Below are 16,686 nucleotides of genomic sequence, written 5' to 3' on the forward strand. Positions count from 1 at the left end.
CACTCTCACAGGCACACACACCCACACAAACACACTCACACACACACTAACACTATCACACACACACACACTTACACACACACCATCACAATCACTCACTCACTCACTCACACACTCACACTCACACACACACACACTCTCACACCCAAACTCACTTACACACATTCACAGGCACACAATAACAGACACACACTCACACTCACACACAGTCTCTCTCACACACACTCTCTCTCACACACACTCGCAAACTCACACTCACACCCGCACACTCACACACACACACTCACATTCACTCACGCACGCACACTCACACACACTCACACACACTCACAGTCTCTCACACCAACACTCACAGACACACACGCTCTCTCTCACACACTCGCTCTCACACACTCTCTCACACACACACTCACATACACACACACACTCACAAACACACACTCACACACACACTCTCTCTCACACACACTCTTACACACACACTCTCACACACACTCTCACACACCCTCTCACAGACACACACTCACAGATACACACTCACAGTCACACACTCACAGACACACACTCTCAGACACACAATCACAGACACACACTATCTCACTCACTCGCTCACACACACACTCACACACAGTCACAAACACACTCTCACACTCACAAGCACACACACACACACTCAGACACACACACACACGCACAGTCACACATGCACACTCACTCACACTCTCACACATACTCTCACAAACACTCTTACACACACACACACTGTCACACACACTCACACACTCACACAACCTCTCACACACCCTCTCACACACACTCTCACACAGACTCTCACAAACAATCTCTCACAGACACACACTCACAGACACACACACTCTCATGCACACTCTCTCTCACACACACTCACACAAAGCCACACTCACACGCACTCACACACACACATGCACACTCACACATGCACACTCACTCACACTCTCACACATTCACACTCACACCCACACTCACACACTCACACACACACAGTCTCTCTCACACACACTCTCTCACAAACACACTCACAAACTCACACTCACACTCACACCCACACACTCACACACACACTCACATTCACTCATGCACGCACACTCACACACATTCACACACACTCACACACACTCACACTCACAGTCTATTACACCAACACTCACAGACACACACGCTCTCTCTCACACACTCTCTCTCACACACTCTCTCACACACACACTCACATACACACACACACTCACAAACACACACTCACACACACACTCTCTCTCACACATTCTTACACACACACTCTCACACACACTCTCACACATCCTCTCACCCACACTCTCACAAACACTCTCACACGCTCTCTCACAGACACACACTCACAGACACACACTCACAGTCACACACTCACAGACACACACTCTCAGACACACACTCACAGACACACACTTTCTCTCACACACACACACACTCACACACAAACTCTCACACTCACAAGCACACACACACACTCACACACGCACAGTCACACATGCACACTCACTCACACTCTCACACATACTCTCACATACAGTCTCACAAACACTCACACACCCTCTCACACACACTCTCACACACACTCTCTCACAGACACACATTCACAAACACACACTCTCTCAAGCACAATCTCTCTCACACACATTCTTACACACATACTCTCACACAAACACTGACACACCCTCACACACACACTCTCACAAAACTCTCACACGCTCTCTCACAGACGCACACTCACAGTCACACACTCACGGACACACTCTCAGACACACACTCACAGACACACTCTCTCACACACACTCGCTCACACACACTCACACACACACTCACACACAGTCACACACGCACAGTCACACATGCACACTCACTCACACTCGCACACATACTCTCACACACACTCTTAAACACACACACACACTCTCACACACTCTCACACACACACTCACACACACTCTCTCACCGACACGCACTCACAGACACACACTCTCTCACACACTCTCTCTCACACACACTCACACAAAGCCACACTCACACACACTCAAACAGACACTCTCACACACAGTCTCACACACAATTTCTCACACACACACATACATGTACACTCACACATGCACCCTCACTCACACTCTCACACATTCGCACTCACACCCACACTCACACACTCACACTCACACTCACACACTCACACACTTACACACTCTCACAAACACACTAACACACACTCACACACACTCACACACACACACACTTTCTCACAGACTCTCACAGACACTCACTTACAGACACACACTCACAGACACACTCTCACTCACACACACACTCTCTCAAACACTCTCTCTCTCACAGACACACACTCACAGACACACGCACAGACATAAACTCTCTCATGCACGCAAACTCACACATGCACACTCAGGCACGCAAACTCACTTACACACTCACTCGCACACTCACCTGCACAGGCACACAATCACAGACACACACTCTCACTCACACAAAGTCTCTCTCACACAAACTCTCTCTCACACACACTCGCAAACTCACACTCACACTCACACCCACACACTCACACACACACACTCACACTCTCACACATTCACACTCACACCCACACTCACACTCACACACTCGCACACTTACACACTCTCACAAACACACTAACACACACTCACTCACTCGCACACACACTCTCTCACACACACACACTTTCTCACAGACTCTCACAGACACTCACTTACAGACACACACTCACAGACACACTCTTGCTCACACACAAACTCTCTCAAACACACTCTCTCTCACACACACTCTCACTCACACACACTCTCACTCACACAAACTCTCACACTCACACACACACTCACACAAACACACTCACACACTCACACTCTCACACATTCACACTCACACCCACACTAACACTATCACACACACACTCACACACACTTACACACACCATCACACTCACTCACTCACACACTCACACACTCTCACATCGACTCTAACACCCACTCTCATACCAACTCTCACACACACACACTCTCTCACAGACACACACTCACAGACACACGCACAGACACAAACTCTCTCATGCATGCAAACTCACACATGCACACTCAGGCACGCACACTCACTTGCACACTCACTCGCACACTCACACACACTCACACACACACTCTCACACCCACACTCACAGACACACATTCACAGGCCCACAATAACAGACACAAACTCTCACTCACACACACTCTCTCTCACACACACTCACACACACACACACACACTCACAAACACACACTCACACACACACTATCTCTCACACACACTCTTACACACACACTCTGACACACACTCTCACACACCCTCTCACACACACTCTCACAAACACTCTCACACGCTCTCTCACAGACATATACTCACAGACACAAACAGTCACACACTCACAGACACACACTCTCAGACACACACTCACAGACACACACTCTCTCACACACACTCGCTCACACACATTCACACACACACTCACACACAGTCACACACACACTCTCACACAAGCACACACACACACACTCACAAACACTCACACACGCACAGTCACACATGCACACTCACTCACACTCTCACACATACTCTCACACACACTCTTACACTCACTCACTCTCACACACACTCTCACACACACACTCACACACCATCTCACACACACTCTCACACACACTCTCAAGCACACTCTCACACACACTCTCTCACAGACACACACTCACAGACACACACACTCTCATGCACACTCTCTCTCAGACACACTCACACAAAACCACATTCACACACATTCAAACAGACACTCTCACACACAGTCTCACATACACTCTCACACTCACACACACTCACACACACATGCACACTCACACACATGCACACACACTCACACACACTCACACACACTCTCTCACAGACACTCTGTCACAGACACTTACAGACACACACTCACAGACACACTCTCTCTCACAGACACTCTCTCTCACACACACTCTCTCTCACACACACTCTCACTCACACTCACTCAAACACACTCACACACAAACACTCACACTAACACACACACACTCACTCACTCGCACACTCACACATGCACACTGAAACATGCACAATAACACACGCACACACATACACCCACACTCACACACACACTCTGACACCCACACTCACAGACACACATTCACAGGCACACAATAACAGAAACACACTCTCACACACACTCTCTCTCACACACACTCTCTCTCACAAACACTTGCAAACTCACACTCACACTCACAGACACACACTCTCAGACACACACTCACTGAAACACACACTCTCTCACACACAAACACTCATGCATGCACACTCACGCATGCACACTTATGCAAGCACACTCATGAATGCACACTCATGCACACATGCTCACTCGCACACTCACACACATGCACACACACTCACACACACTCACACACACTCTCTCACAGACACTCTCTCACAGAAGCAGACACACACCAACACTCACAGACACACATGCTCTCTCTCACACCCTCACTCTCACACACTCTCTCTCTCACACACTCACATACACACACACTCACAAACACACACTCTCACACACACTATCTCTCACACACACTCTTACACACACACTCTGACACACCCTCACACACCCTCTCACACGCACTCTCACAAACACTCTCACACGCTCTCTCACAGACATACACTCACAGACACACACAGTCACACACTCACAGACACACACTCTCAGACACACACTCACAGACACACACTCACACACACTCGCTCACACACATTCACACACACACTCACACACAGTCACACACACACACTCTCACACTCACAAGCACACACACACACACTCACACACACTCACACACGCACAGTCACACATGCACACTTACACTCTCACACATACTCTCACACACACTCTTACACACACTCACTCTCACACACATACTCACACACCATCTCACACACACTCTCACACACACTCTCAAGCACACTCTCACACACACTCTCTCACAGACACACACTCACAGACACACACACTCTCATGCACACTCTCTCTCAGACACACTCACACAAAGCCACACTCACACACACTCAAACAGACACTCTCACACACAGTCACACATACACTCTCACACTCACTCACACTCTTACACATTCACACTCACACCCACACTCACACACTCACACTCACACTCACACTCACATACTCACACACACACACACTCACAAACACACTAACACAAACTCACACACACCATCACACTCAATCACTCACACACGCACATTCACTCACTCGCACACTCACACATGCACAGTCACACATGCACAATAACGCACGCACACTCACACACACTTACACTCACACTCACACACACACACTCTCACACAGATTCTCACACACACTCACACACACACACTCACAGACACACACTCATGCAGGTGCAAACACGCAGGCACACTCATGCAGGCACACTCACTCAGGCACACTCACTCATGCACAATCACTCACTCACACACTCACACACTCACATCGAAACTCACACCCACTCTCACACCCACTCTCACACCCACTCTCACACACACACACTCTCTCACAGACACATACTCACAGACACATGCACAGACATAAACTCTCTCATGCACGCAAACTCACACATGCACACTCAGGCTCGCAAACTCACTTGCACACTCACTCGCACACTCACACACACACTCTCACACCCACACTCACAGACACACATTCACAGGCACACAATCACAGACACACACTCTCACTCACACACACTCTCTCTCACACAAACTCTCTCTCACACACACTCACAAACTCACACTCACACCCACACACTCACACTCACACTCACTTACGCACTCACCCTCGCACACACTCACACACACTTACACTCACAGTCTCTCACACCAACACTTACAGACACACACGCTCTCTCTCACACACTCTCTCCCACACACTCTCTCTCACACACACTCACGTACACACACACACTCACAAACACACACTCACACACACACTCTCTCTCACACACACTCTTACACACACTCTCACACACACTCTCACACAGTCACACACACACAGTCACACATGCACACTCACTCACACTCGCACACATACTCTCGCACACAAACTTATACACACACACTCTCACACACACTCTGACACACACACTCACACACCCTCTCACACACACTCTCACAAACACTCTCACACTCTCTCTAACAGACATACACTCACAGACACACACAGTCACACACTCACAGACACACACTCTCAGACACACACTCACAGACACACACTCTCTCACACACACTCGCTCACACACATTCACACACACACTCACACACAGTCACACACGCATGCTCTCACACTCACAAGTACACACACACACACTCACACCCACACACTCACACACACACACACACTCACATTCACTCACGCACGCACGCACACTCACACACACACACACACACTCACACACACTCGCACTCACAGTCTCTCACACCAACACTCACAGACACACACGCTCTCTCTCACACACTCTCTCTCACACACTCTCTCACACACACACTCACGCATGCACACTCACGCATGCACACTTATGCATGCACACTCACGCACGCACACTCATGCACACATACTCACTTGCACACACACACACACACACACTCACACACACACACTCTCACACACAATCTCACACACACTCTCACACACACTCTCAGACACAATCTCACACACACTCTCACACACACTCACTCACAGACACACACTCTCAGATACACAGTCTCTCTCTCACACACTCACACACACACACTCACACACACACTCACGATCACACACTCACACATAAAAAATCTCACACACACACTCACACACTCGCACCCACACTCACACACTCGCACCCACACTCTCGCACACTCACACACACACTAACACACACTCACACACAGTCGCAATCACACACTAACACACACACACAAACACACACTCACACAGAAAAACTCTCATGCACACTCTCACAAAAACACTCATGCACACTCACACACACACACACTAACACTCACACACTCGCAGTCACACTCACAATATCACACACACACACTCACTCACTCACACACTCACGCACGCACCCTCATGCACACACACTCACGCACACTCACACACAAACAAATCTCACACACACGCTCTCACAGACACTCTCTCTCACACACACTCACACACACACTCACCCACTGTCACACGCACACTCTCACACTCACACAAACTGTCACACACACACACTCTCACACTCACACACACTCTCACACACACTCACTCACAGACACACACTCTCTCTCACACACGCTCTCTCTCTCTCACACACACACACACTCACAAACACACACTCACACATAAAAAATCTCACACACACACGCACAAAAACACTCACACACACTCACACTCACACTCGCACATTCGCACCCACACTCACACACTTGCACCCATAATCTCATACACTCACACACAGTCACACACACACTAACACACACTCACACACACTTGCAATCACTCAAACACACTCTCACACACACTCACTTACAGACACACACACTCACACACACACACTCACTCAGTCACACTCACGCAGGCACACTCAATCACTCACACACACACACTCTCACATCGACTCTCACACCCACTCTCACACCCAATCTCACACCCAATCTCACACACACTCTCACACACCCACACTCTCACAGACACAAACTCACAGAAACACACACACAGTCACACACTCTCTCAAGCAAGCAAACTCACACATGCACACTCAGGCATGCACACTCACTCGCACAGTCACACACACACACACACACTCTCAATCCCAAACTCACAGACACACATTCACAGGCACACAATCACAGACACACACTCTCACTCACACACAGTCTCTCTCTCACACACACTCTCTCACACACACTCACTCTCACACACACTCACACTATCACACTCACACACACCCTCACTCACACACACACACACACACACTCTCACACTCACTCACTCACACACTGATGCATGCACACTCATGCACACACACGCACACTCACACACAAACAAACTCACTCACACTCTCTCACAGTTGCACACTCTCTCACAGACACTCTCTCTCGCACACACTCACACACACACTCACACACAGTCACACACAAACTCTCACACTCACACACACTCACAAACACTCACACATGCACAGTCACACAGGCACACTCACTCACACTCTCACTCATACTCTCACACACACTCTACACACACTCGTACACACACACACTCTCACACACACTCTCACACATACACTCACACACCCTCTCACACACAGTTTCACATACACTCTCACACACACTCTCTCACAGACACACACTCACAGACACACACTCTCTCATGCACACTCTCTCTCACACACACTCACACAAAGCCACACTCACACACACTCAGACACACTCACACACAATCCCTCATGCACACTCACACTCAGACACACTCATACACACACACACACTCACACATGCACACTCACTCACACTGTCACACACTCACACTCACATCCACACTCCGACACTCACACTGACACTCACACACTCACACACTTACACACACTCACAAACACACTAACACACACTCACACACACACACACTCACAAACACACACTCACACACACACTATCTCTCACACACACTCTTACACACACACTCTGTCACACACTCTCACACACCCTCTCACACACACTCTCACAAACTCTCTCACAATCTCTCTAACAGACATACACTCACAGACACACCCAGTCACACACTCACAGACACACACTCTCAGACACACACTCACAGACACACACTCTCTCACACACACTCGCTCACACACATTCACACACACACACTCACACACAGTCACACACGCACGCTCTCACACTCACAAGCACACACACACACACTCACACCCACACACTCACACACACACACACTCACATTCACTCACACACGCACACTCACACACACTCACACACACTCACACACACTCACACTCACACACACTCTCACACTCTCTCTAACAGACATACACTCACAGACACACCCAGTCACACACTCACAGACACACACTCTCAGACACACACACACAGACACACACTCTCTCACACACACTCGCTCACACACATTCACACACACACTCACACACACACGCACAGACACACACTGTCTCAAGCAAGCAAACTCACACATGCACACTCAGGCATGCACACTCACTCGCACAGTCACACACACTCACACACACACTCTCAATCCCAAACTCACAGACACACATTCACAGGCACATAATCACAGACACACACTCTCACTCACACACAGTCTCTCTCACACACACACTCTCTCACACACACTCACTCTCACACACACTCACACTATCACACTCACACACACCCTCACTCACACACACACACACTCTCACACTCACTCACTCACACACTGATGCATGCACACTCATGCACACACACTCACGCACACTCACACACAAACAAACTCACTCACACTCTCTCACAGATGCACACTCTCTCACAGACACTCTCTCTCGCACACACTCACACACACACTCACACACAGTCACACACAAACTCTCACACTCACACACACTCACAAACACTCACACACGCACAGTCACACAGGCACACTCACTCACACTCTCACTCATACTCTCACACACACTCTACACACACTCATACACACACACTCTCACACACACACTCACACACCCTCTCACACACAGTTTCACATACACTCTCACACACACTCTCTCACAGACACACACTCACAGACACACACTCTCTCATGCACACTCTCTCTCTCACACACACTCACACAAAGCCACACTCACACACACTCAGACACACTCACACACAATCTCTCATGCACACTCACACTCAGACACACTCACACACACACACTCACACATGCACACTCACTCACACTGTCACACACTCACACTCACATCCACACTCAGACACTCACACTGACACTCACACACTCACACACTTACACACACTCACAAACACACTAACACACACTCACACACACACGCACTCACACACACACACTCACTCACTCACTCGCACACAGACTCTCTCACACACACACACTCTCTCACAGACACGCTCTCACAGACACACACTCGCTCACACACACTCTCTCTCACACACACTCTCTCTCTCACACACTCTCACTCACACGCACTCTCACTCACACACACTCTCTCACACACACACTCACACAAACACACTCACACACACACTAACACTAACACACACACATACTCACACACACACCATCACACTCACTCACACACACGCACACTCACTCACTCACACACTCTCACATGCACACTCACACATGCACAATAACGCACGTACACTCACACACACTCACACACACTCTCACACAGACTCTCACACACACTCTGACACACACACACTCACAGACACACACACTCACACAGGCACACTCACGCAGGCACACTCACTCATGCACACTCACTCACTCGCACACTCACACACTCTCACATCGACTCTCACACCCACTCTCACACCCACTCTCACACTCACTCTCACACACACACACTCTCTCACAGACACACACTCACAGACACATGCATAGACATAAACTCTCTCATGCATGCAAACTCACACATGCACACTCAGGCACGCAAACTCACTTGCACACTCACTCGCACACTCACTCACACACTCACACACACTCACACACACACTCTCACACCCACACTCACAGACACACATTCACAGACACACAATCACGGACACACACTCTCACTCGCACACGGTCTCTCTCACACACACTCTCTCTCACAAACACTCGCAAACTCACACTCACTATCACACCCACACACTCACACACACACACTCACATTCACTCACGCATGCACACCCACACACACTCACACACACTCACACTCACAGTCTCTCACACCAACATTCACAGACACACACGCTCTCTCTCACACACTCTCTCTCACACACTCTCTCTCACACACACTCACATACACACACACTCACAAACACACACACACACACACACTCTCTCACACACGTTCTTACACACACACTCTCACAAACACTCTCACACACTCGTTCAGAGACACACACTCACAGACACAAACTCACCGTCTCACACTCACAGACACATACTCTCAGACACACACTCACAGACGCACACTCACTAACACACACTCTTTCACACACACTCACACACACAGTCACACACACAGTCACACACACAGTCTCACACTCACAAGCACACACACTCACACTCACACTCACTCTCACACACACTCACACAATCACACACACACTCACTCACACACACACACACACTCTCACACTCACTCACTCGCACACTGACGCATGCACACTCATGCACGCACACTCACGCACACTCACACACAAACAATCTCACACAAACTCTCTCACAGACACATACTCTCTCACAGACACTCTCACACACACTCACACACACACTTACACGGAGTCACACACAAACTCTCACACTCACACACTCTCTCACACACACACACACTCTCACAGACGCACAGTCACACAGGCACACTCACTCACACTCTCACACATACTCTCACACACTCTCTCACACACATGTGTACACACACACACGCTCTCACACACACTCACACACCCTCTCACACACACTCTCACATACACTCTCACACACAGTCTCTCACAGACACACACTCACAGAAACACACGCTCTCACACACACTCTCTCTCACACACACTCACACAAAGCCACACTCACACACACTCAGACACTCTCACACACTATCTCTCACACACTCTCACACTCAGACACATGCACACGCACACACACGCACACTCACACATGCACAATCACTCACACTTTCACACACTCACAGTCACACCCACACTCACACACTCACAAACACACTAACACACACTCACACACACTCGCACTAACACACACACACTCACTCACTCGCACACACAGTCTCTCACACACACACTCTCTCACAGACACGCTCTCACAGACACTCACAGACACACTCTCGCTCACACACACTCTCTCTCACACACACTCTCTCTCACACACACTCTCACTCACACGCACTCTCACTCACACACACTCTCTCACACACACTCACACAAACACACTCACACACACACACACTAACACTAACACACACACATACTCACACACACTTACACACACACCATCACACTCACTCACTCACACACGCACACACACTCACTCACACACTCACACATGCACACTCACACATGCACAATAATGCATGCACACTCACACTCACACACTCACACACTCTCACAGACACTCTCACACACACTCTCACACACACACACTCACAGACACACACACTCACGCAGGCACACTCACGCAGGCACACTCATGCAGGCACACTCACGCAGGCACACTCACTCATGCACACTCACTCACACACTCACACACTCACACACTCTCACATCGACTCTCACACCCACTCTCACACCCACTCTCACACACACTCTCACACATACTCTCACGCACACTCTCTTACACACACACCCAAACACACTCTCTCCCACACACACACTCACACACAAACACTCACTCACACACTCACACACACTCACATACACACTCTCACAAACACACACTCACACTCTCACTCATACACTCCCTCACTCTCACAAACACACACACACACTCTCTGACACACACTCACGGACTCACACTCTCTCATACACACTCTCTCACACACACACACTCTCACACGCACACACACGCACACACACTTTTGCATGCACACTCATGCACGCACACTCATGCACGCATCCTCACTTGCACACTCACACACACACAAACACTCACACACACACACTCTCAGACACAATCTCAAACACACTCTCACACACACTCACTCACAGACACACACTCTCTCTCTCACACACACATGCACACACTCACACTCCCACACACTCACAAACACACACTCATACATAAAAAACTCACACACACACTCCCAACAACACTAACACACACTCACACTCACACCCTCGCACCCACACTCACACACTCGCACCCACACTCTCACACACTCACACACACACTAACACACACTCACACACACTCGCAATCACACACTAACACATACACACAAACGCACACTCACACTCAAAAAACTCTCATGCACACTCTCACAAAAACACTCATGCACACTCACACACACACACACACTAACACTCATGCACACTCACTCACTCACACTCATACACTCGCACTCACACTCACACACTCACACTCACATACACACACTCACACACAACAATCTCACACACACGCTCTCACAGACACACATTCTCTCACAGCCACTCTCTCTCTCACACAAACTCACACACACACTCACCCACTGTCACACACACACTCTCACACACACACACACTCACACACACTCTCACACACACTCACTCACAGACACACTCTCTCTCTCACACACACACTCTCTCTCACACACACACTCACACACACACACTCACAAACACACACTCACAGACACTCACACTCGCACATTCGCACCCACACTCACACACTTGCACCCACACTCTCACACACTCACACACACACTAACACACACTAGCAATCACACACTAACACACACTCACAAATGCACACTCACACTCAAAAACTCTCACACACAATCTCACTAAAACACTCATGCACACTCACACACACACACTAACACTCACACACTCACTCATTCACGCACACACTCTCACACACTGACACACACTCTCTCACAGACACTCTCTTACAGACACACACTCACAGACACACACTCACAGACACACATTCACACCCACACTCACACACTCGCACCCACACTCTCACACACTCGCACACACTCACACACACTTGCAATCACACACTAACACACACTCACACAATCACACACACACTAACACACACTCACACACACCCACTCACTCACACTCACACTCACACACACATACACTCACTCACTCACGCACACACTCTCACACTGACACACACTCTCTCACAGACACTCTCTCACAGACACACACTCACAGACACAAACTCACAGACACACTCTCACTCACACACACTCTTTCTCACACACATTGTCACTCACACACTCTCTCACTCACACACACTCTCTCTCACACACACACTCACACACACACACAAGACACACACACTCACACTCACACCCACACACTCACACTCACTCCTTGCACTCACACTCTCTCTCACGCACAGTCTTACACACTCACTCTCACACACACTCTCAAACACCCTCTCACAAACACTCTCACACACACTCTCACACATACTCTTGCACACACTCTCACACACATTCTCTCTCACACACACACACACACTCTCCCACACACACTCACACACAAACACTCACACACACACTCACACTCACACACTAACACTCACACACTCACACACTCACTCGCGCACACACTCTCACACACTGACACGCACTCTCTCACAGACACACACTCACAGACACAAACTCACAGACACACATTCACACCCACACTCACACACTCGCACCCACACTATCACACACTCACACACACTTGCAATCACACACTAACACACACTCACACACTCACACAAACACTCACGCAATCACACACACACTAACACACACACACACACACACCCACTCACTCACACTCACACTCACACACACATACACTCACTCACGCACACACTCTCACACACTGACACACACTCTCTCACAGACACTCTCTCACAGACACACACTCACAAACACAAACTCACAGACACACTCTCACTCACACACACATCTTTCTCACACACACTTTCACTCACACACTCTCTCACTCACACACACTCTCTCTCACACACACACTCACACACGCACACAAGACACACACACTCACACTCACACCCACACACCCATGCTCACTCACTCGCACTCACACTCACACTCTCTCACACACAGTCTTACACACTCACTCTCACACACACTCTCAAACACCCTCTCACAAACACTCTCACACACACTCTCACACATACTCTTGCACACACTCTCACACACACTCTCTCTCTCACACACACACACTCTCCCACACACACACTCACACACAAACACTCACATACACACTCACACACACACACACTAACACTCACACACTCACACACTCACTCACTTGCGCACACACTCTCACACACTGACACACACTCTCTCACAGACACTCTCTCACAAACACACACTCACAGACACACACTCACAGACACACATTCACACCCACACTTACACACTCGCACCCACCCTCTCACACACACTTGCAATCACACACTAACACACACTCACACACTCACACTCACACACTCACACAATCACACACACACTAACACACACTCACGCACACCCACTCACTCACTCTCACACACACATACACTCACTCACTCATGCACACACTCTCACACACTGACACACACTCTCTCACAGACACTCTCTCACAGACACACACTCACAGACACAAACTCACAGACACACTCTCACTCACACACACTCTTTCTCACACACATTGTCGCTCACACACTCTCTCACTCACACACACTCTCTCTCACACACACACACGCACACAGGACACACACACTCACAATCACACCCACACACTCACACTCACTCACTCGCACTCACACTCTCTCTCACACACAGTCTTATACACTCACTCTCACACACACACTCAAACACCCTCTCACAAACACTCTCACACACACTCTCACACATACTCTCGCACACACTCTCACACAAACACTCACACACACACACACTCACAAACACACACTCGCACTCACACACTCACACACACTCACACACTCTCTCACAGACACACACTCACAAAAGCACACTCTCAGACGCACAATCACAGACACACTCTCTCTCATACACACACTCTTTCACACACACTCACACACACTCTCTCCCACACACACACTCACACACAAACACTCACACACACACACACTCACTCACACACTCCCTCACTCTCACAAACACACACACACAGTCTCACACATTCTCTCACAGACACACACTCACAGACACACACTCTCAGACACACACTCACGGACACACACTCTCTCATACACACTCTCTCACACACACTCACGCACGCACACAAACGCACACACACTTATGCATGCACACTCATGCACGCACACTCATGCATGCATCCTCACTTGCACACTCACACACACACACACACAAACACTCACACACACACACTCTCAGACACAATCTCACACACACTCTCACACACACTCACTCACAGACACACACTCTCTCTCTCACACACACACACACGCACTCACACTCCCACACACTCACAAACACACACTCACACATAGAAAATCTCACACACACACTCCCCAAAACACTAACACACACTCACACCCTCGCACCCACACTCACACACTCGCATCCACACTCTCACACA

This window comes from Carcharodon carcharias, chromosome 22 (genome assembly GCF_017639515.1).
Source record: "Carcharodon carcharias isolate sCarCar2 chromosome 22, sCarCar2.pri, whole genome shotgun sequence".
Lineage (NCBI taxonomy): Eukaryota > Metazoa > Chordata > Chondrichthyes > Lamniformes > Lamnidae > Carcharodon > Carcharodon carcharias.